This window comes from Dreissena polymorpha, chromosome 2 (genome assembly GCF_020536995.1).
Source record: "Dreissena polymorpha isolate Duluth1 chromosome 2, UMN_Dpol_1.0, whole genome shotgun sequence".
Lineage (NCBI taxonomy): Eukaryota > Metazoa > Mollusca > Bivalvia > Myida > Dreissenidae > Dreissena > Dreissena polymorpha.
This window is the reverse complement of record NC_068356.1, coordinates 52,451,995-52,475,158: the sequence shown is the minus strand read 5'-3', so window position 1 is coordinate 52,475,158 and position 23,164 is coordinate 52,451,995. Positions and strand designations below refer to the sequence as shown.

Genomic DNA, 23,164 nt, shown 5'->3' with positions numbered 1-23,164 from the left:
TAATCTGTTTTTTGTAAGTAAAATTATATGTAAAGAAATCCATTTTGTTCTCTACATACATGTACTAAGTAGACCACGTGTTAGGGCAAAAAGTGAACCTAAAAGATAAGCAGGTTTTTTCAAAAATTCAAACCTGTGACTACAAAATGTATTTATATTCTTTATTAAATACCAAACACTACTTTGAAATCATGAATCATAGAATAAAAAAATGTTCCAAATCTTATTCTGTTGAGTATTGTTGTTTTCAAATGTTTGTATAGCTTGATTAAATAAGATTTGAAAAACTGGTTACCAATTGTTGAAGACATTACTAGGTTTTCTAGTTTTTGACCACAATTGACTTTAATTCTGACATAGCCTTCATAATGACAAGATGAACATTCTGACCAAGTTTCAATAAGATTTTATCATCAATTTAATAATGATTAATAAAACAGTACAGTTGGATTTCATTTTGTAAGGATTATTTGCTTTATGTTGTTATGATTTACATAATAATGCAATAAAGAACCAATATCTTCAAATTTTTAATCATGATGCAGTTAAATGTAATATTTTATTATGTTTGGGTTTTAAATTATACATATGCTCTTAAACATGGTGTTGATCTAATATGTTATTTTAATTGTTTGTTCCCTTAACATTCTTGCAAAAATGTTTGATGTAAGATATAATAATAAATAAAAGTTTAAGAAATAGCTTCTCTTTTCTTTGTTTAATTAACTAGCCATAGGTGGATGAATATAGTTTTAGCATTGTCCGTCCGGAACACTTTTGTGTCAAGAGCATTGAACTGATTTCATGGAAACTTGATATAAGTGAATATATCATTATGGAAAGATGTGAGTAAAATGCTGTTGCAATCCATTTGCAAATAACAGAGTAATTGCCCTTTTTACTTGAAAATAATCACACTATTGTGTCTGGAGCAAAATCTTGGAACTGCTTGTGCAGATTTCATTCAAACTTGGAATGAGTGTACATATAGGTAAGAGGATGGTAAAGGTCAAATTGTCACTCAAACAATTGGTCAATAATGGAGTTATGGCCACTTTTTACATAAAAATACATGTTTATATTGGTATTTTAACTGCTTTTTGGATTTCATTAAACCTTAATTCAAGTGTATCAATGAATGAATCAAAGCAGTAGTTGTTTACAGAATTTGGCGTTGCAAGCATTTGGCGGGTGATATCAAAAGTATGATTGATTCAAGGAATCAAAGTTGACTTTATTCAACTATATGCCACATCAAAATTCAATTATTTTTTATTCCATCTATTACATGTATTTATCTATGAAAAAGCAACATTTTATCATCAGTATTCAAGACTATTAATCACTAAAACTAAAATCCTCACTTTTAAATCATATGATGTGTGCCTATAACAGGGTTTCTGAAATATTTTAAGAGTCTACTTGTCCACGGACAAGTTGGACCCACAAATTCACTTGTCCGTACCAAAGAAGTACTTGTCCGTACTTTTAAGATAGATAAAGGAAAAGGTCATTACTAATTAAGCAAATAATACAAGCATACACTTTTGTTAACTTCTATTTTAAATTATAAACATAGTTAACTAGAAAATTCACATGAACAAAAAATACAAGCAAGATGTGCATATAATAAGATCACGTTTAAGTCACACATGATACCATCTCGGATATTTAATAATCCAACATGACAAGACAATTCACTTGAAATAAAATAATCTCCGTTAATTATAAGTATATAATTATCCGCTAATAAAGGAAACTCCTTACAAAGTTTACATTTACACACATCGGCAACGTTTTCAAGCCAAGGAAAATCAATTAGCCAAGACTCAACAAATTCTCGTTTCCGCTTGGCGTCGTATGTTTATCATATTCATACTTGGCTTTTCTCTTCTTTTCCGACGCCGAAATGATTTTATCTGGTCTGATTAGCGTCATGGCTTGACGTTGAAGTGGTTTTATTATATAAAAATCGAATGCAGGTCGTTAGAACATGTATGCGGCCATTTACAATGTACGAAAAGTGTTATCTAATGCGTGATTGGCTGTTGCTATACACATGTGTGCTGGTTTCTCTATTAAAATTGTTTTCTTATGCGTGACTGGCTGTTGCTCTATATATATATATATACACTCGTGGACTGGCTTACTACACTAAATAATTATTATCGGAAAATAACCTACCTCCAGTTGAAAACGTGTGCCAGTCCGCAGATTAATCTAAAGCTATTTATATAAACTTTCGTTTTTGATTTTCGGAAAACAGAGTAGTTTCTTTCTCGAAAAAAAATTACCATGGAAATTTTACTTGTCCCCGGACAAGTCAGCTTTCAAAAACTGCTTGTCCGGAAGGGGAAATTGACGACTCGGACAACACGGACAGCATATTTCAGAACCCCTGCCTATAATATGCTGTGTGCTTGCCATAGTATGCTGTTTGTTTGTTTTGGTATGCAGTGCGTTTGTGATGGTATGCAGTGTGTTTGTTTTGGTATGCTGTATGTTTGTGATGATATGATGTGTCAGTTTGTGATGGTATGCTGTGTGTCTGTGATGGTAATGCTGTGTGTTTGTGATGGTATGCTGTGTGTTTATGATGGTATGCTATGTGTTTGAGATTTTCATCTTGAAACAAGCGAAAAAACAGTCCTTGCTAAAAGAAATGTAAACAATATTGGTCCAGACTAAAAGAAATATAAACAATATTGGTTCTGACTAAAAGAAATGTAAACTAGCAATGGCGCGGCAGAGGCCGACGCGTATCCCAAAGCCGCATGTTTGACCCAGGGGCGCCCCAAGGATTGTAATGGGGGCCATGCATAGTTGAGATTGACTGTATTGTCATAAGAGATGTTCAGTATCAATTTGAAGTAAATCGGTGTAGAAAAGAAGAAGTAAATGTAAAATAACCTAAAACAAGAGATGTGTTTGTCAGAAACACAATGCCTCCTAATACGCCGCTTTTAATTTTTGTATTTTAATTATTTTTTTTACATCTGACCTTGAAGGATGACCTTGACCCATCACCACTCAAAATGTAAAGCTCCATGAGATACACATGCATGCCAAAGTTGCTATCATCAATATTGCAAAAGTTATGACCAAGGTTAAAGACAGACAGACAGACAGACAGACAGACAGACAGGCGGGCAGGCTGGCAGGCGGGCGGGTGGGCGGGCGTTCTGGCTGGCGGACGTGTTGGTGGGCGGGCAGGCAGGCGGGCGGGCGGGCGGGCAGGCAGGCAGGCAGACAGACCAAAAACAATCCCATGATCATTGGATATGGGGGCATAAAAATGAGTGACAATCTCTAACCCAGCCACACCCCAACCCCCATAACTTTTTACCCAGGGGTCAGATCAAAATTCCAAATGGTGCACTGTGGCACATATGCTCATAGCTACCATGTGTGTAAGTTTCAAGGTTCTAGTGTTCATAATGTAGGAGGAGATTATAAGTGGCCAGGACGGACGGATGGAAGGACGGACAGACGGCAGAGATAACCACATAATACATTTCAAAATCTAAATGCAGACCCTAGGTTCAAGGTCGAGGTCAAAGGGGTCAAACATTATGTGCATGCAGGGCCCTCAATCTATCAAATCTGCCGCCGAATTTCGGCTGCAGTCTACCACCTGAAAAGTATCTTTTTTCCCCCTAAACTGATTTTTTTGCTCCTCAGAAAATGTAAAAAAAAAATTGCTGATTTATAGTTGAAAATTGACTCCAATATATCACGGTCCGTTATATTGCTTTGTCCAATATAGTCCTAACGAAAAAGAAGTCTTGTTTCCGGTTACCCGACGACCCTGTTTTTTAACCGCCGAACCAAAAGTTTTTCTGTTATAAAATCCGCATCCGAATTTAATGTCCCAAATTTACGCAACTGGGGAAAGCGTCTGGATCGTTCAGAACTGTTATTTTTGTTAATGTTTTGTTTCATTGACATTTATTCCAGGGGTGGCAAAATCAACTGTCCGTGTTGCCCGAGTCGTACATTTGCTTGTCCAGGCAACTGATTTTTTTCAATTAAGTTGTCCGTGGACAACCAGTCGGGTTGAGAAATACAACAAAAAAAAGATTGTATTAAAGCCGTTATTAAGTTTACAAAACCGGATGTTGACACCGATAACATTATCAGTGCTATTTGCGGAGCAATCAAGCTAAAATATGGGCACTCTCCTGCACAGTGGTCTCGCTCATTCTATAAGCAAGATAAGAGACCAGGAGGCTAGCATGCCGCATTTTCAACATTCGGCCCGTCTGTTTAATAGGCAGTGTACAGACTGGTTTGCTCGTTCATTCCGTACCTAAATGTTGAACGTTCGTCTTACATTTTAAAATGCATTATTAATACCAAAGGGGAGGTATAAAACCCGGAAATGTCCGGAAAACCCAGAGTGTGTCACATCGCTCCTACCTAACTAAATTTCTAGACTCACATTTAACGTCGGGGTGTTGGGACGTGAAAAGCCGAAAGCCGAGTTGGATTACGTACAGTTCCGTTGATTGGGTGAAGTGTTCCGTTTGAATCAACTACAATTTATATTAAAGTTGAACAAAGACGGTAAAATAGTCATTATGTATAAAAAAACATATATATAATGTATAATTTGAACATTACATTTCCTGGCTTATTTCATCTGCAAAAATGAAAATTATATATTGAAATTCTGTTTAAAACACCGCTGTGGTTTTAACCGAGTTGAATGGTAGAACTCACTACATACATTTATGACTGACTTATAACATCATGACGTATTTTCAGGTGAGCTTATGAAGCAATATTATACATTTAAAGCAAAATCACACTACTTCCTGAAGTACAACTTACTCGCGTGTGCTTGACTGGTTTTATAATTCAAACCCGAAACTAAAAAAGACAGGAAGAAAATTCATTCAAATTCAACTGACATGGATGTAAAGACTGGAATATTATGTTGAGATAAAACACCAAATAACACGTCAACAGGAAAAAATAGTTTTCCGTGACAAAGAAGAAAACTTGAACAATTGATCATATAATAATACGACACAATTGGACAGGAAGAAAATTCATTTAAATCCAACTTACATGGATGTAAAGACCGGAAGATTATGTTGAGATAAAACACCAAATAACACGTAAACAGGAAAAAAATATTTTTCCCTCACAAAGAAGATAACTTGAACAACTGATCTTATAATACGACACAATTGGACGCGTTTGGCCAATCCGAAAGCAATGGCGTAAATATTTAGCGGAGATATTTGGTAAACAAAATAATTATGTCAGCAATATATTTCGGCGTTTAACTCACAATATCCCGCTTATAAATCCGGTTGTGTACGCAAATATAAACACGTGTAATGTTTCAAGACACTTTTGATACTTTGTTAATCAGTGCTTGCTAGTCTTCCTAATGTTTCATTTCTTATCAATGGCGTTGATACCATTTTAAAAATACTGTATTACGTGTTAACCATGTAACCAACAACCCAATATGTTATAACATAATACTACTGTTCTGAATGGTTTGATATAATGCAACCTTTGTGTCATAACCGCCTCATGATATTGTGAATAACCAGGATGACTGACCAAAAAGGTAAAAACGCAAAATGCATTGGCAAAATGTGAACTCCGTTAGCCTGATGACAGGTTATCAACAACTAATCTGGTTTTGCAAGTCTATTATTTTAATAAAATACTTTTAAATACTGTTGTTCAAAAAGATACAGGGCAGCGTATACATACAAGTAGTATTTAAAGACGAATGTGCTGTTGGTTTGACTTGGTTTGAATAAATATAAGATAATAAAAATGTCAAAACAAAAGCTAAATGGAAGAAGTTCAGGATTTATTTCGTTATTTCATTTAAAAACTTTACTTTCGTAGTAATGGCAGTCAACACAGTTTTGAAATTAACCTGAAGATATGGTAAATGTGTTTGTCTTGTGTTAAACTTATTTTATTAAAACTTATTTTATTTGTTGTTTTTAAACGTGTATTCAAAAACAAACCATGCAAAATACGAAATTTGATATTGATCAAGTGTTACATTAATAGTTACAGACATTTAAGGAAAACCTATGTTTAAGTGATTATAAAAGCTATATTATTTTCTCCATATTAATTATAATGGTATCCTAGTAGAGACTGCCCGGGTGTACATTGTCCAGGGTAATCATGGAACTTAGGCTGGAAATCCATGGTATAACATGGAATTCCATGGAAATCCCTGGAATTTGAAACAGTTTCCAGGGTTTTCCAGGGTTTTGTTCTAGAAATGTCCATGAAACGTGGACTTTTTTTCCAAGCATTTTCCAGCCTTGGATGAAAAAGCATGGAAAAGGAATGGAAAACGCTGGATTTAGGCTGGATAACCATTGAAAATATTTCCAGATAGCATGGAAAGTGGAACATAGAATTTTTTAAGCATGGAAAAGACTCTAACATTTTCAGCTGACCCTGGAAAAAACTTAGACTTTATAAGAGGAGAAAATAACTTATAAAAATGCAACACATTTTATTCAAAGTAAATCAGAGTTCAACAATTTACACAACATATGAATAAAACATAAAACAATGTGCATAGTTTGGGCAGAAATAGTAGTAGTTATAGTAGTAGTAGTAGTGGTAGAAGTAGTAATGCTGAGGCTGGCAGTAGAATATGTTGTAGGAGTAGAAGTAAAAGTGGTTGTTGTATAAGTTGTATAAGCAGTCAAACTACTTATAATTATACTATTGGTGCAAATTTAAATGACAGTAGCAGTAGTAGCAGTAGTAGTCGCTGCAGCAGGAGTTGTAGTAGTAGTAGCAGCAGCAGCAGCAGTAGCAGTAGTAGTAGTAGCAGCAGCAGCAGGAGTAGTAGCAGCCACAGCAGTAGCAGCGGCAGCAGTAGTAGTAGTAGTTGAAGCAGTAGTAGTAGTTGAAGCAGTAGTAGTAGTAGAAGCAGTAGTAGCAGCAGTAGTAGTAGTAGTAATAGTAGTAGTAGTAGTAGAAGTAGTAGTAGTAGTAGTATAAGTAGAAGTAGCAGTAGTAGTAGTAGTAGTAGTAGTAGTAGTAGTAGTAGTATTAGTAGTAGTATTAGTAGTAGAAGTAGTAGTAGTTGTTGTTGTTGTTGTTGTGGCTGTTGTAATAGTAGTAGTAGTTTTGCAGAAGTAGTAGTAGTAGTACTAGTAGTAGAAGTAATAGTAGTAACTTTCAAAGCAATGTCTACAAGTTTAAATTCTTTAACCCTGTTCAAGGTGAATACACACTCAATATTTAACTACAGTCCAGGTTTGCAATTATTAACAAACTATCTGATAAACCTGTGTGTGAGTCAGATATGTCTGCTGCTAATCTATTGGTTATAAAATATCACAGCCTTTTCTGATTGGCTGAGTTCAAATACAGAAAGTTTACCTCTTAGATTGAAATGCTGGCGTATTGCAGAAAATATGCAGGTTAAACTTGTTGTTAAAATGAATTTAATGTAATGTTCACAAACAGTAGAGTTAATGAGATTTTCCATTAACAATATAAAGAAGTGAAACTCCAGCTGCTGGAGCAGTATTGAATTTTCATTAAAAACAATTAGTTGGTCCTTTATTTAAGGCAAGTGACCGATTGCCCAAACAGTACAAAACAGCACAATACAGCACAATACAAACCAACATAAACACAAAATATGAATAAAGCTGGGGTCACCGCCTTGGAACGGTCAATGCAAAGCATTGGGGGTTTAAACCTGGTTATAGAGCGCTCAACCTCACACTTGGCCCAGCAATATTCATAATACATTCAAGTGTAAATAAAATTTAACGTCATAGCATTGTAACTCAAATTAAACAATAATAAAAGGGAATTAAAACGCATTCAATTTAATTACTATTTAATTACTCAATTGCATTGAAGATACAAGAGTAACAGAATTACAACTTTTTGACGAACGATCAAATAAAACTATTAACAATTGTCAACTACATTCCTTCTTTATAGAAAAGATTTGAGAATGTAGAATCATAGAGTTAATATCTCAGATAATCATCGCGCAAATACAGGAAGAAGCAGCAATAATGGGTGTAAAAATTCCATATTACATAGCTTGGTTGTTTATGTGACTGCTAAACAAATTAAAAATAATTAAATCAAACAAGAAACGCCTATCAGAGAGAAAATATAAATAAAATGGAACGTTATAAACCCAATGACCTATGCATGTAGATTACAACTGGGAAAGTCAGTCGTATGACGTCACAAAAATCCATAATGACATAATGACGTGAACAAATTCCAAGGGCAGTACTAAATAAAAATATTAATTTCTTAAAATTATAATGTATGGATATCATTTGGAAAGTGACATGAAATTTTGTTAAAAAGTGATGCATACAAGTGTTTCAGAAGTCTGTCTAGGAATAGAACAACAACTGAAGGTTTGTGCTTTTCATTATTTCTAAATATTCCTTTAAATTTATTCTTCTTATGTCATCATTGTAGACCTTTTTTATGTGACATTTTAGGTAAAAGTATGGCAAATATAGAAGTTTAAAAGCAGCTGTCACACACATTTTCACTAAGTGCAGTTTGCAGCTTGATAAAGGAAGTCCTATGTGGAGATATTAATAAGCTTGAATGTAGTATCAGAAGTTTATAATGCATGGCTAGGGAACTGAGGCTAAGGGAGTTATGTGCTGTGCATGATGAGAACTCAATGCTCATTAATGCTGTTAATGTTTATAAATAAATTAATTAAACCAATAGCATTGTTTTTTAGGTTTCACTGTGCATTTTCATACCAATAGAATTACACATCATTCTAATTATAGCAATAATAAATTTGTACTAATCATACCTACAAATTTTGTTATGCTATGCTTTGTGATGTATTAACTTCATTGTAAGTTATTATTTAAAGACCATTTTACTAAATATTTAAAACAATACTTGAATTATTTTCTATATACATTTTCATTATGTGCTTTAACTGTAGCTGACCAGTTGATGGAAGATACTGCAGAGTTTGGCAGGGAAATAACCCAAGACAGCAAAGCGGCTCTTTTGGCGCATTTACCGAGAGGACTAACATGGCCACAAATTCATGGTAAATATTGTTATGCCCCGGGCTCATATAAGTAATTAAGTGTTAACCACCTGAAAGTATTTTGTCTTTTTGGTATCCAATATTTTGGTCTAGTTTCAATAACAGGTTATTTTTATATGAATTAGCAAATTAGCATAACTTTCATATAGCAATATCTGAATATAAAATTCCTATATATGTTTGAGTTTCCAGATACATGCTAGTGTACCCCGTTTTGGGGCATTTAAGAAAACAACAATATAAATTTCAAAATAAAAGAGAGTCATATAAAAATATAAGTTAAATCACCAATTTATTCACTTGAAAGTCTCAGTTTTCCTGTGTGGTTGCCTGTTTGCAAGTAGATTAAAGCCCGCTTGCAAACTTTAAGAGAATAAATTTCAGTAAATGGAAAAGAAATAATTGCTAACTACTTAGGATCGTAAATGTTAGCTCAAATACAAAAAAGCCAGATGTACTGAATTGAGCAGTGATATGAAATATCTAAAATAGATTAAAATATGAATGAGCATTGAAGTATAGATATTCAATCATATGATTGCTGCACATTTACTTTTACAGATAAATGTAAAAAACTTATGACTTTCTTGTAATATTGTTTGCTTTGTTTTTCTTTCAGAGATCATGCAGGAGCCGTACAGTATAACAGCAGTACAAGTTCTATAAAAGATCCACGACCTACTGAAGCTTTTAGCTAATTAACAAAAAAGTTTTTAAAAACTGTAATTTTATCCCACCTGGGTACTTATAATTTACTAAGCTGCCTTCACAAGTTTTAGACTTGCAATTATATTTTAAACTGTCACTTGGAAAGTAATACATGTACATGCATTATGTTCTGAATTTCTTTGAACAATAAAATTATATAAAAGTATTTTAATGAAATTCAGCACCTAAATTGCATTAAAGTGAAAGTAGCTGAGAAAAATAGTATCCTTGTGCTCATGGGCAGCTACATATATTGTGACAAACATGAAGTAGCTAAAATAACTTTAATTTTTCATTTTGTTTCTTGTATATCGTTTGTACAGGGTTCGTGAATTGTTACTGTATATTACTTGACTTGCTTGTATTTTGTTACTTTGAATACATGTTGTTAAGGTTGCGTTATACTTTTTAACTTTTAAAGTAGCGTCTGTTCTGTTATGTAAGGGCCTGATTTATGATAATGGACCTAGAGGCTTTGTAAGCATGTATTAAACAACACTTGTTTGATCTGAATAATTTGTTAAATAAATGTAACACAATTTGTAATCTGATGTTATATTTTGATGAATTGTGAACAAAATAATACATCGAAGAAACTAAGGCATTATGTTGATTTTTTGTTTTGTTTTAATCTAACCTTAAATTATGATTTATTTAAGCTGTGAGTATTGTATTCATTTAATACATGAATATTGTTTTTAGACCAGAAATTTCTTTTTCTATTCTGTGACCATGGTAAACGCTGGACAATTTTCCATGTTATACCAGGCATCCATGGAATATTAAACAAAGAAAAACCCTGGAACATTTTCCAGGGTTTTCCAGCCAGCATGGAAAAAATACCGTCCGAATACTCCATGTAATCTGGAAAGCCCTGGAAAAAAATCCATGGTTTTCCATGGTTTTCCAGATTACATGGAGTATTCGGACGGTATTTATTCCATGCTGGCTGGAAAACCCTGGAAATTGTTCCATGGTAATTATTCCAGGGAGCCTGGAAAACCATGGAAACTATTCCAGGCTATTTTCACATACCATGGACAATTTTCCACCCTTTTTTTTAAATATTGACGCTGGAAAAGGCTGGAAACTTAGTCTGAATACTCCAGCCTCATATTTTCCATGGATTTCCATGGAAAACCCTGGACAAAGTACACCCGGGAGGCCCTCTAAGGTTTGTAAAACATGCAACAATAATGTTTTACAATATCAAATTAGCACTCTTGTTAGCGTCCAAAGTTGGTCAAGTTTTATGATTTCTAATGCCTAATTATGTTTTGCGTAAAATTCGGAAAAGATAAAAGCAATATTTTCTACCGACTTGAATTAAAATAATATCGTTGTGAAGTAAAATTTATGACGTTCATAAAATATGCAAAAGTATTTTTTCAATATCAGATGTGCGCTGTAGGTTGGTATAATTTGTTTGATTTCCCTACCAAATTATGATATTTTCTGTTTTAAAGGTACAGTTTTAAAGCGTAGAATTGTTTCCGGTAACCCGACCCTACGTTTTTTTTTCTTGCCGCCCCTAAAATTTAGTTTGGAGAATTTAAAGTCAATTTTTGTGCAACACGCTTTTCTTTCGACATTATCACTTTACATGCATATAATAGGGATATAAGGCATCCGGATAAAAACCCTCCCGTCAATTTCATAGGGGCGGACATAAGCTCTCCCGTCTTTTATTCGGAAATTTAAATATCGCTTACCGTTAAACTGAAATAATGACCCTTGGATTATTTTTTCAATATACTTAGTATAAGAATAATTTCATGTGAACGCATCTCCTCTTATAATTTCAATGGATTTTCATTTATACTCATGGACATTCTTCAGGGCGACATGCAGGTGTACGTTAATGCCGGAAGTCATATATTGCCTTTTATTTAGGAAGTTCTGGCCCTTGTAATATTTGCCTCTATTAACCTCAATTGTACAGGAATCTGTCGGACTCTACCTAATTCCCCCATACAGAGGCTATATACTTATGTGTAAAGCTAATTCATGCTAACAATTTACTGTCGCAGTAAAACGGCTATTACCGTCAAAAACAGAATGTATATTAAAAACAAAGTTTTCATTTAGGAATGTATGTATGTTTCCTAATTAATAAAGAACCCAATAATTTATATGTTGAATAAGGTTGAGAATGTAATTTTGATCGAGGAAATTAAAAAACCCGCTTGTAAGTGATAATGTTACTCTATTATATCATAAAAATATCCCTGTAAATGTTTCGCAAATATGATGATCTTCTAAAAACATCTAGAATATCAGAACAATACTACGGAATTAAAAAAACAACATGTTATTTTTTTAAAGATCGATTGTGTATATTTGTAAATACATATATTGAACTATATACAGTTTAATCCGTATCAACTCGCCATTTCACTTAAGTTTCTGTTTCTGGATTTATTTTATTTGCATTGTTTAGTCGTACAAAGTACAGTGTGTCATACCAGCAATAATGAGATTTTAGCCATGAATACACTGTATCAAAAATGAATACACAAGATCCTTATTAGTTAATTCATTGTGAATTGGTCAACACTGGCCTAGCTGCTGATAGGATCTTCTCCAGAAATGAGATACACGGTAGATTCACTGCAGCCAATACAAAACTCATAGTGACACATATTTGTTATTGAAAAAAAATAAACACCATAGAAACGTCATTATAACCATCATGTTTCTTGATATTACTTGTTCTGAAATGAAAGGAGGACGAGATTGTTAATGGCACTATCTGGATTCCGTACTTTGATAATACTTGTTAATACTTGTTAAGATTTTCAAATACATTTTTTGAGTCCCCCAAACCGAAATTTTCATAAAGCACCACATTCGTGTCACTTATATTCAACGTTATGAATGCCCAAATAACGATCGTTTGGTCACGCTTTGGTCAAGATTTGTGCCCGCCTCCGCCCCTCCCCTGTGATAACCCCACCAATTTCTTGTAATACTAAAGCGGTGGTATGCCTGCTTTGTCCCCACGACATAAAATGTCACATTTTCACGAGACTGAAACTTATTTTTCACAATTTCTCTTGTATATACGGAAAAGGGATATATTATCTTTTATTCACATCAAATCCTGTTCATTGTACATTAAACCCTCATTACAGGTTGTTGTGTTCGTTATCGGTTCAAACGACATCGGCACAAAGACCCCGGTAATTGGGCAATGTTTTACACGTGTTGTGCATGCCGTAAATTACATTAGCTGAGGTTTCTTTAATCTTAATTGCTGTTTTCCACATGTTACATTTAAGGGACTTGTGATATCGTCGAAGACATATAAACTTACTTATCTTCATTTTACTATCGATTACAAGTACCATCTTGGAAGTATAGTTGACTCAATAAAAAATACAACTCAAAACAGAGGTGGCGCTAGAGATAACCGAACGTGATATGAAGCTCCGTGTTTTCATCAATAATAACGAAAAGAGGGCAATACAAGTAATTTACGCAAATATAATTAGTTAACGCGTCTGTCAGGATTGTACAAAATATCGTCTTACTATTATAATGTACGATAATTTTGGCAACACACACAATAGGGTTTTGAAAATTCTAATAAGATACATCGCTTCATATTACGTTTAGCGAATTATGCTGATGAATGTACGCTGTTTAATAATTGTGTATTATGGATGAACTAACAGATTCAAGTCCAATATCAATTATAAATAACGTTAATATCAAGTTGCATCTGCAGGAATTTATTGTATCGTCAAAAGAAGGCCCGTCATTTTAGGCATGTGGCCAATTGCGATTTAATTAGACACAAGACAAAAAACACGACACACACTGGGGTCACCGCATAAACATGGCCAATGCAAAGCAACGCATAGCCTGAGGTTTAGACCCGGTTTAAGGGCGCCGAAACATTACACTTTGCCAAAAGAAAAAAAAACCTTCAAAAGCAAAACACTAATTAACCTAATTGCATGACAATTTCAATCAAACTACAATAAAAGAGAATACGCTTAATTTGATTAAACTATTCAACTACTCAATGGCTGTATGTTCACCAGAGCAACATAACTGTAACTTTCTAAGGCACAATGAAATGAAACAAAAACAACGTCGCATGTTTTTAATAAAATAATTAGTTAACTCCAGAAATAAGATGATGAGGGAAAATAGTCAAACCACCCGCTGTCTTTTCCTTATTGCTCTCACGAAAACAAAAGCCATCATATATACTATTTACCCTCAATATAATATATAAATCAAAATCATTCGTAAGAACTTATCAGGATCCTTTTTACAAAGGTACCATTATAATAAATATCGAATTAATAAAACTGTTTCCTCTAAACCACTCTTACCCTTACCGGGTTTTCCATTAGGCTTTTTTTGTGTGCGAAAAAAAAAACTAAAAGTAGACCGACTTTGACCGCGATTTACAGACCGACCCCGACCCTGCCATACAATATGTTTACATCGTTAGAAGCTTTGGAGGCTCTTCTTTCCAACGGTACCATTATAATTCATATCGAACGAATAATAATGCATTTATAACCATTTTTACCTTTTCCGGGTTTTACCTAAAAGAATTCCGGGTTTTCCGGACATTTCCGGGTTTTATACCTTTCCATACCAAATGTTGGCTAAATTCTAGCATCATTTTTTTCTCATTTTATTTCATACAAATTCGAGCATTGCCGGATAGTTGCGTTGCATATGGAAATGGCTGTCATTTAAATTCAGAAGTGTTTGTCGGATTACACATTAACTTATGCTCATTTGAGAATAAAGCAAAACGTTTACAGTTGTGTGTAATTAATTCAAAGAGTCTTTGTTAAATCGCTTAACGTGATGAAAAAATGTTTTGACAATATTACGCATGAAATGCACAATTTCCACGAGGATTACACCGTTGCCATCATCAGTTTTTTAAGAAACTGGCCACTATTTTATCTGATTAGAATGGTACATGTGTAGGTTTAACAATAAATGCATTTATAATTTATATAAACATTAAGTGTAACGGACAAGTATAGTTCAGCAGCGGACAAGTTAAATTTCTTTAATTGTTGTCCGTGGACAAGTATAGTTTTTTTAGATTTCGCCACCCCTGTATTCTAATCAATAAATGCTTTGTTCAAAATGCAGTCTTCAGTTTTCAAAGAATATTTATTTGTACAGTAATTTACAGATAAAGACAAAAGCTTTTTCAGTTTCATATTCCGCGTCCGAATTTTATGTCTGAAATTTAAGCAACGGCGGAAAGTGTCTCAATCATTAAGAACTGCTATTTTTGTTAATGTTTTGTTTCATTTACATTTCTTCTACCGGTAGTTAATAAATGCTTTATTCAAAATGCAGTCTTTAGTTTTAAAAGAATATTTATTTGTACAATAATTTACAGAGAAAGACAATCTGGGAAAGACAATCTGGATCAAACATCTTCTTATTAAGAACTACAAGTATATCTGAAAGTTAGTACTATGTTGTCATGCATTTCACACTGCTAATACCTGAAAATAATGACATTCTCATTGAGTTAAATATTCAAATAAGTGTTGTGGTAAGAAAAAAAAGCCTACCTATCCACACAAATTTAAATTAGGTTACTGTTATATAGTCATTAGATTGAGTAAAAGTCCACCTTTCTGTCCTATAGACAGTCACATATAGAAATATATTTATATAATAGTTAAACACAGTTGTTGTTTTTTTTTAATAAAAATTCCCCCATTTACAAAAAAGTCCCCCTCCCTAGGGCTGCGGACCCCTTCCCCCAAAGTAGTGTGAGGGCGCTGTCATGGAAAGGTCCAGATACACATGCGTACCAAATATGAAAGCAATATCTGAAGGGACACAGACGTTATGAGCTTTTTTTGAATACCGGTAGTAGATTTCGAAACCTATACGCGGACCCCAAGTTAAAAAATTTCATGCGCATGGAAAGGTGTTGTCCAGATAACATGCGTACCAAATATGAAAGCAATATCTGAAGGGATACAGTAGGTATGAACCTTTTTTGAATCGTGGTCGCTGATTTCGGAACCTGAACGCTGACCTCAAGTTCATGGTCAGGGTCACAGGGGTCAAAAATAGATTGCGCATGGAAAGGTGTTTTCCAGATACACATGCATATCAAATATGAAAGCAATATCTAAAGGGACACAGTAATTATGAGCCTTTTTCAAATCGCGGTTGCATATTTTGAAACCTGAACTCTGACCTCAAGTTCAAAGTCCGCCAGGGTCAGATCAAAATGCCAAAAAGCTCATCCTTGCACATATGCTAATAGCTACCATGTGTGTAAGTTTCAAGGTTCTAAGGCTAATATATATATATATATAGTGTAGGAGAAGATAGTGGCCAGGATGGACGAACAGACAGTGGAGATAACCACATAATCCCCACTCTTTCTCCCAAAAGTGTGGGGATAACAATATTGGATAACCATATCATATTGATAAAATAATTAAGCATTTGTTAAATTTTGTAATTATTTTCCTCAACAATCTGGAAAATACGTTGAGCAGCGTTTTTATTTTGCTTTTAAATACTAAAGTATGCATGGCTACATGGTAGCGCATTAGCTTTGGCTTCAAGAGGTCCCTGCTTCATATTCATGGTATTCTTAATCATCTGTATTTTCTTGCTATAATAATTAGTTAAGAATATTTAAAACATTATTATAGATTTGTTGATCAACAATGACATGTTTCAACAAGAGCTGTCACCATAGGATGGCAAATGCCCCCTATAAACAATTTGATAGAAGTTATGAGCATTTTACCATGCAAAATCCTTGAAATGCACTAAGTGACCCCGTTACCTAGTTTTGATCCGGCATGACCCCCATATTCGGACTTGACTTAGATATTGTCTAGATACAACTTCTGACCAAGTTTGGCAAAGATCGGATGAAAAGTATTTGAAATAGAGAGCGGACACGAAAAGTGTGACAGACAGACTTACAGACGATCAGTGCAAAAACTATATACCCCCTTTTCTTCCAAAGGGGGCATAAAAATACAAAACGTGAAATTCAATGTGAATTGTGAACACTTTCCTTTAAGTAATGAAAATAGGACATAAAATCACCCATTAAAAAATTGTGGGCGCAGTAATAGGGGCTTGTGTCTTCCATGCATGGCCAAGTATTATTAATGTCAATATGTTTACCCAATTTTGAGGGTTTTTTCAACTTTTGACATGAGTGCAAAAAACCTTGCTTAAATTGATTTTCATTAAATGTTTTAGCTTTGATTCTTACTCAACCATGAATTGGAGCAACAATATTAGAGTTAGCCTTTTACCTGTCAAAAGTTCTTAAGTAAAGCTCAAGGTTCCAATATATTACAGAACTCCAGATAAGGTTTTGTGAAATTCTTAACGTTACTACTAGATTTTCAAAAATAATTCTTAACTCTGAAAATTTATTCTTTACGTTACTACTAAGTTTTGGAAAATAATTCTTAACTTTTCTAAATGACCAAAAAATAAATAATAATGGTTATTTTAATGCAAAAAATCAAAATAAACATACTAGCAACTTAATTTAAACAAGTTCAACAGTGTCTATTCAGTATTATACAATTTTATTTTTAAAATACCTTCATATGCCCAAACTGTGCTTAGATTGCATGCCTTCGATGAATATTTACATATTTCACAATTCAAACGGGTCTCCCCTTCAATCTTTTCAACGATTGGCCCGGGAATTGTCCCTTCCACTCGTTCAATGTTTTTTTGTTTAAGTTTGGACCTGTCGTGTCATGTTTTTTTTAGCTTTTCCCACTGTTTCGGCAACTGAACATACAACATCGTATAAGATCTTTTCTATAATGTCTTTCTTTACATTCAACTGCGGCTCACTTTGCATACAATATGTTAAAAGCGTGTTTTTGCACGCTTTGCAGTTTTTTAGGACGCTATCTGGGCGCTGCCATTGTTTTTTGACAGATAGACTGTACACGCCGCTTTTATTGGAAAAAATGTGCTTTGTTTAACAAACCCGATAACCATTTTATATAAGCACCGATAAGATCTTTAATACGCTAAAAGAACTCAATAAAAATCGACACGAACCGATGTAAAACTAATATTTGTAACTTGATTTTGTAATTCTTAATGGTACGACATATAAGATTTTAAAATAAATACGTAACAGACTAGACAATAATTCGTAATTACGAAAATACGACCCTTATCTGGAGCTCTGTATTAAATCATAATATATCCCTCCATGGTAGACAGAAGTGCTTATTTCTAACCAGTTTCCATTTTGCTGCAGTACAGCCAAAGCGGAACAAACGTATTTCGCTTTCCGCGGCGGCAAGGCGAAACGAGTTGATGCCGCGTCAGTCGTTGAAGCCGCGTCAGTATGCGGCGGCAAGTCGCATTTCACCGCGAAACTTCGCATCTGTCCGCCTGATGCCGAGTCGATGCGATCATGAAATTTTTTTTTTTTTTAATTATTAGTTACATGTAGTTAACAAATTTTGAAAGAACAATTATAATAATAATTAAAATCATAATAAATTTATTGTGCGCAGATTGTATTAGCATATACATGTAAGCATGGTTAATGTGTCTGGCCAATTATTAAGTTTGTTTCCCGCCCGTAGCGTATGTATTTCACACATAAACAAGGTCACGTAATTATGTTTTCGCACATACAAGTGGTCAAGGCTCCAGCATATGGTGGATTTATAAATTAATTGCATGTTGATTCCGCTATTATATTTAAGCTGAGAAAATTAGCAGTTTGAAGCCACATCAATAATCAAGACGGTGACGACGTATTTGTAGTTTTGTTAATTATCAGCTTATTATAACTATTGTTTGAATATGCGTATATAAACACGTTTTATTTTGTTCATATTATACAGTTAATATCGCTATTAATTACCCGATAATCCCGTATATTCCAGTTTTAAAGCAAATGCTGGTTAATATTTACGATACACAAACATTCTCGATATTTCCTTAAGTATCAAATACATTTTGGCATTTGTTACTATTTATAGAGATGATGAAATAACGTCTAATCGGGGCGTTTTTTTTCTCCACTGAACACGCGATTTACGCCTGACGTGATGTTCATGTATTTATACAACACAAAATACACCCAAACATTCCAAACGACGTTCTACATGTCTGCATAATTTTCGCGCGCTTTTTATGAAACAAAGGATATTTTAGCACTGTTTATTTGACGCTAGAATTTGCCAAAGGACGCGTTAGCATTAAAATTCGGAAGTGTGTTTCGGATTACAAATTTAATAATGATAATCGAACGAAACATAAACAGTTGCGCATAATTAATTCTACGCTACACATACATGTATGTACATGTAGGTGGATATCTTTTCACTCGATCTGCCGCGTACGTATGCGGCGGATTTACTCCGCGAAAGTACGCGTGGTTAATACAGACTCCGCATCGTTGCGCGGATCGATGCCGAGTGCCACGGGGATACACACGCTTCGGCCGCCGCGGACTAATAATATGGCCGTGGCATCCCGTCTGTAGATCTGCCATAGTCATTAGCACTTTTCTATGGAATTCCGTAGAAAATATTATGGAATTCTACGGAAATCGATGGAAATCCATGGAATTTGATGGAATTCCATCCACTTGCCAATTTTCCATCTGAAGCTGTTATGGAATTCCACGGAATCTTGACTAAAATTCCATGCATTTCCACGGAATGTATGGAAAACACCATGGAAAGTTGGACTTAGCCATTTTTTTCAACGGAAATCGTTATGGAAAATAACTTATACATTTTCTTGGATGGAAATCAATGGAAAATAACTTAGAAAATTTTTGCTGGTTGTCTGAAATGTATTTGTAGTTTAATACATGTATAAATTTATTTGCATCATGTATTTTGTATTTAAAAGAAAATGCAATAAAGATATATATAAATTTGTTCTAGAAATAGGAACAGTTCTGGTACTGTTCCATATTTGTGTTCTAAAACGTATGTTCTGGAATTGTTCCAAAACAGTTATTTAGAATAAATCCAGAACATTTGTGGAAAATGGCTTAGGACTGAAACTGTTCCAATAATTTCAATAACCTTTTTAGAACATTTCAAGGACAAAATATGGTCAAAAATTTCAAAAAATGTTTTAAAATGTAGTTCTAGAACACATCTAGAATGCTTTAAGAACCAGTTAGTTCTACAAAAGTTCTTATGGGGAATAAGAACACATATAGAACACCTTTCACTTACAAATAGCCAAATGAATTCATAGTAGCGACAGCAGCAGCAGCAGTAGTAGTAGTAGTTGTAGATGTAGTTGCTGTATTAGTAGTAGTAGTTGTTGTTGTTGTAGTAGGTGTTGTTGTTGTAGTAATTGATGTAGTAGCAGTAGTGTTTTTTATATCAGTAGAGGTTGTGGTGGTAGTAGTAGTAGTAGTAGCATTAACAGTTTCTGTAGCAATAGTAGTAGCAATAGAGGTAGCAGTAGTAGTAGTTGTTGCTGTAGTAGCAGTTGTTGCTGCTGCTGTTGCTGCTGTTGTTGTTGTTGCTGCTGTTGTTGTTGCTGCTGTTGCTGCTGTTATTGTTGCTGTTGTTGTTGGTGGTGGTGTTGTTGATGCTGTAGTAATTAAAGTAGTAGTTCTGCAGAAGTAGGAGTAGTTGTTACTTTCAAAGCAATTTCTACAAGTTTAAATTCCTTAACCCTGTCCAAGTGGTATACACACTGTTTTTTCTCAATATCAAACTCAGCCAGTCCAGGTTGTCAAATAACAATCTATCTGATAAGCCAAGCATGTGTTGTACATCAGATGTTGGGTATGTTTGCTGCAAATCTATTGGTTATAAGATATAACAGCCTTTTCTAATTGGCTGAATTCAAATACAGAAAGTTTACCTGTTAGATTGAAACATGAAACATGGTGGACAATGTACTGGTTTAACTTGTTAAAATAAAGTTAAAGACATTTAACAAACAGAAGAGTTCATTAGTTTTTCCATTAAAAACACTTTCTTAAAATACTTATGTATTTATATTATTTGGAAAGTGACATAAAATATTGCTAAAGAGTGATGCATACAGTGTTTGAGCAGTCTGTCTAGGAATAGAACAACAACTGAAGGTTTGTGATTTTTATTATTTCTAAATATTCCTTTAAATTTAATCTTCTTATGACATTATTGTAGACCTTTTTATGTGATATTTGAGGTTTTAGTATGGCAAATATTAGTTTAAAAGCAGCTGTCACCCAAATTTTCACTTAGTGGAGTTTGCAGGTTGAAAAAGGAAGTAATAAGACCTATGTGGAGAAATTAATAACGTTGAATGTAGTATCAGAATTTTATCATGCAATGTTATGGAACTGCAGGCTAAGGAAGTTTTTTACTGTGCATGTTGAGCACTCAATGCTCATTAATGGTGTTAATGTTTATTATTATCCCCCGCCATAGGCGGAGGGATATTGTTTTGGCGTTGTCTGTCCGTCCTTCCATCCTTACGTCTGTCTGTCTTTCCATCCGTCCGTAGCCATATCTTGGAAGTGCTTTGGCAGATTTCACTGAAACTTGGTATGAGTATGTATATGGATAAGAGGATGATGCATGCCAAATGGCATTGTACACCATTAGTTAATAACAGAGTTATGGCCCTTTGTATCTTGAAAAAATGCTTTTTGTGTGTCCTAGGCCATATCCTGGAAGTGCTTTGGCGGATTTCATTGAAACCTGGTTGGAGTATATATATGGATAAAAGGATGATGCACGCCAAATGGAATTGTACACCATCTGTTAAAAACGGGGTTATGGCCCTTTGTATCTTTAAAAAATGCTTGTTTGAGTGTCAAATATAATACTTATGTGTCCAGAAGCATGTTGGTGGGGGATATCAATTCAACGTATTTGCTTGTAAATAAAAAATTAAACCAATGGAATTGGTTTTTAGGTATCTGAGTGTGCATTTTCATACCAATAGAATTACACATCATTCTAATTATAGCAATAACAAATTTATACTAATCATACCAACAAATTAAGTTATGCTTAGTGCATTGCAATGTATTCACTTCGTTTTTAGTTCTCTTTCTAAAGACCATTTAACAACTTAATATTTAAAACAATTCATGAATTACGTTCCCTATACATTTTCATTATGTGCTTTAATTACCATTGACCAGTTGATGGAAGATACTGCAGAGTTTGGCAGGGAAATAATCCAACAGCAAAGCGGCTCTTTAAGAGCATTTACCTAGAGGACTTACAGGGCCACAAATTCATGGTAAATATTGTCATGCCCTCGGCTAGATAAGTTATTTAATGTTAACCACCTGAAAGTATTTTGTCTTTTTGGAATTCAATATATTGGTCTAAGTCAATTACACTTTTCTGGATCCTGAGATAACTTTAAAAGTTCTAAGTATTTTTTCATGAAACTTGAAACATGAACAGATGACAATAAGGACATTTTGCACGTCATTTCATGTTGTTTATAATGCAAGAATTCTGGTTGCTATGGCAACAAATATATTTAACAAACTTAAAATAGTGAAGTTTTACAGTTAGGGGACCATATTGCTTTGCAATCTCTTGTTATAGTTTGAATGTAAATAACTCTTTGCTTTAGACATTTTTATGATTTTTTATTCTGTAGAGCACATGTGAGCAGTATACAATGTACCTCATACCAAAAAGGACCCGGAGGCAGTGACTGGTGTTCAATATTCTCAGAAGAAAAGGAAAATGGCAGTGGAAGACTTGGACAAACATTTTTAAAAACTAGCCTCTGTGTTAAGCCTGGCAGTCTGTGGCTGGTGACATGTTTTATTTTGGTTACTTCTTGTATAAAAAAGACCAGTTATTTATTTTGTGAATTGTATTTTGTGTTTGTTTTGGGTCTTAATTTATTTGTTGTTTTTTTTAATTTAGGAATTTGAAACTTGGATAATTGAATTAAGTCCGTGTTCAACAGTACTGAGCATAGTATAATAAATAACCAATTTACAACAGTTGTTAATTTGTTATGTATTATTATTAACTATGCTCAGTACTTGAATACTGGCGGTCTGCATGGGAATTTGTTTTCTAGAAAGTTGGTTTCAGACTAAAATATTTGAAGTTAACCTTCGGAACTTTTCTAGAATTGTACTGGAACACATCAACTAGAATTTACTGAACTTCTGTTATCATACTGAAAGTGTTCTAGAATTAATAAGGAACAGTTGTTCAACGTTAAAATTTATGAGAAAAAATTCTAGAACAATTGTGCGTGATGTGTGTGTGCATGTAATTGTGTGTGTTTATGAACATATGTGAGAAAGGAAGTATACTTGTCATTAGAGAAATGTAAAATTCTACTTCTATGTTTTATATTGTGCCTTTTATAAGTTTTTCTTTTCTCACCTGTATATGCGTGCATGTTTAT

The 23,164-nt window shown here is 34.0% G+C and overlaps 1 protein-coding gene and 1 long non-coding RNA gene across 4 annotated transcripts in view; one reads left to right on the top strand and one right to left on the bottom strand.

Moving 5' to 3' along the window:
* Nucleotides 1-23,164, bottom strand: part of LOC127867050 (uncharacterized) — a 448,603-nt gene that overhangs the window by 185,135 nt on the left and 240,304 nt on the right. The gene's annotated exons all lie outside the window — the stretch shown is intronic.
* Nucleotides 8,373-22,618, top strand: LOC127867062 (uncharacterized). Of its 3 annotated transcripts, none has more exons than XR_008043246.1 (3): nucleotides 8,373-8,402; nucleotides 21,921-22,021; nucleotides 22,394-22,618. It is a non-coding gene; the product is annotated as an uncharacterized LOC127867062 (long non-coding RNA). The 3 variants fall into 3 exon arrangements; XR_008043245.1 differs by lacking the exon at nucleotides 8,373-8,402 and adding an exon at nucleotides 20,357-20,870; XR_008043244.1 differs by lacking the exon at nucleotides 8,373-8,402 and having other exon boundaries at nucleotides 21,730-22,021.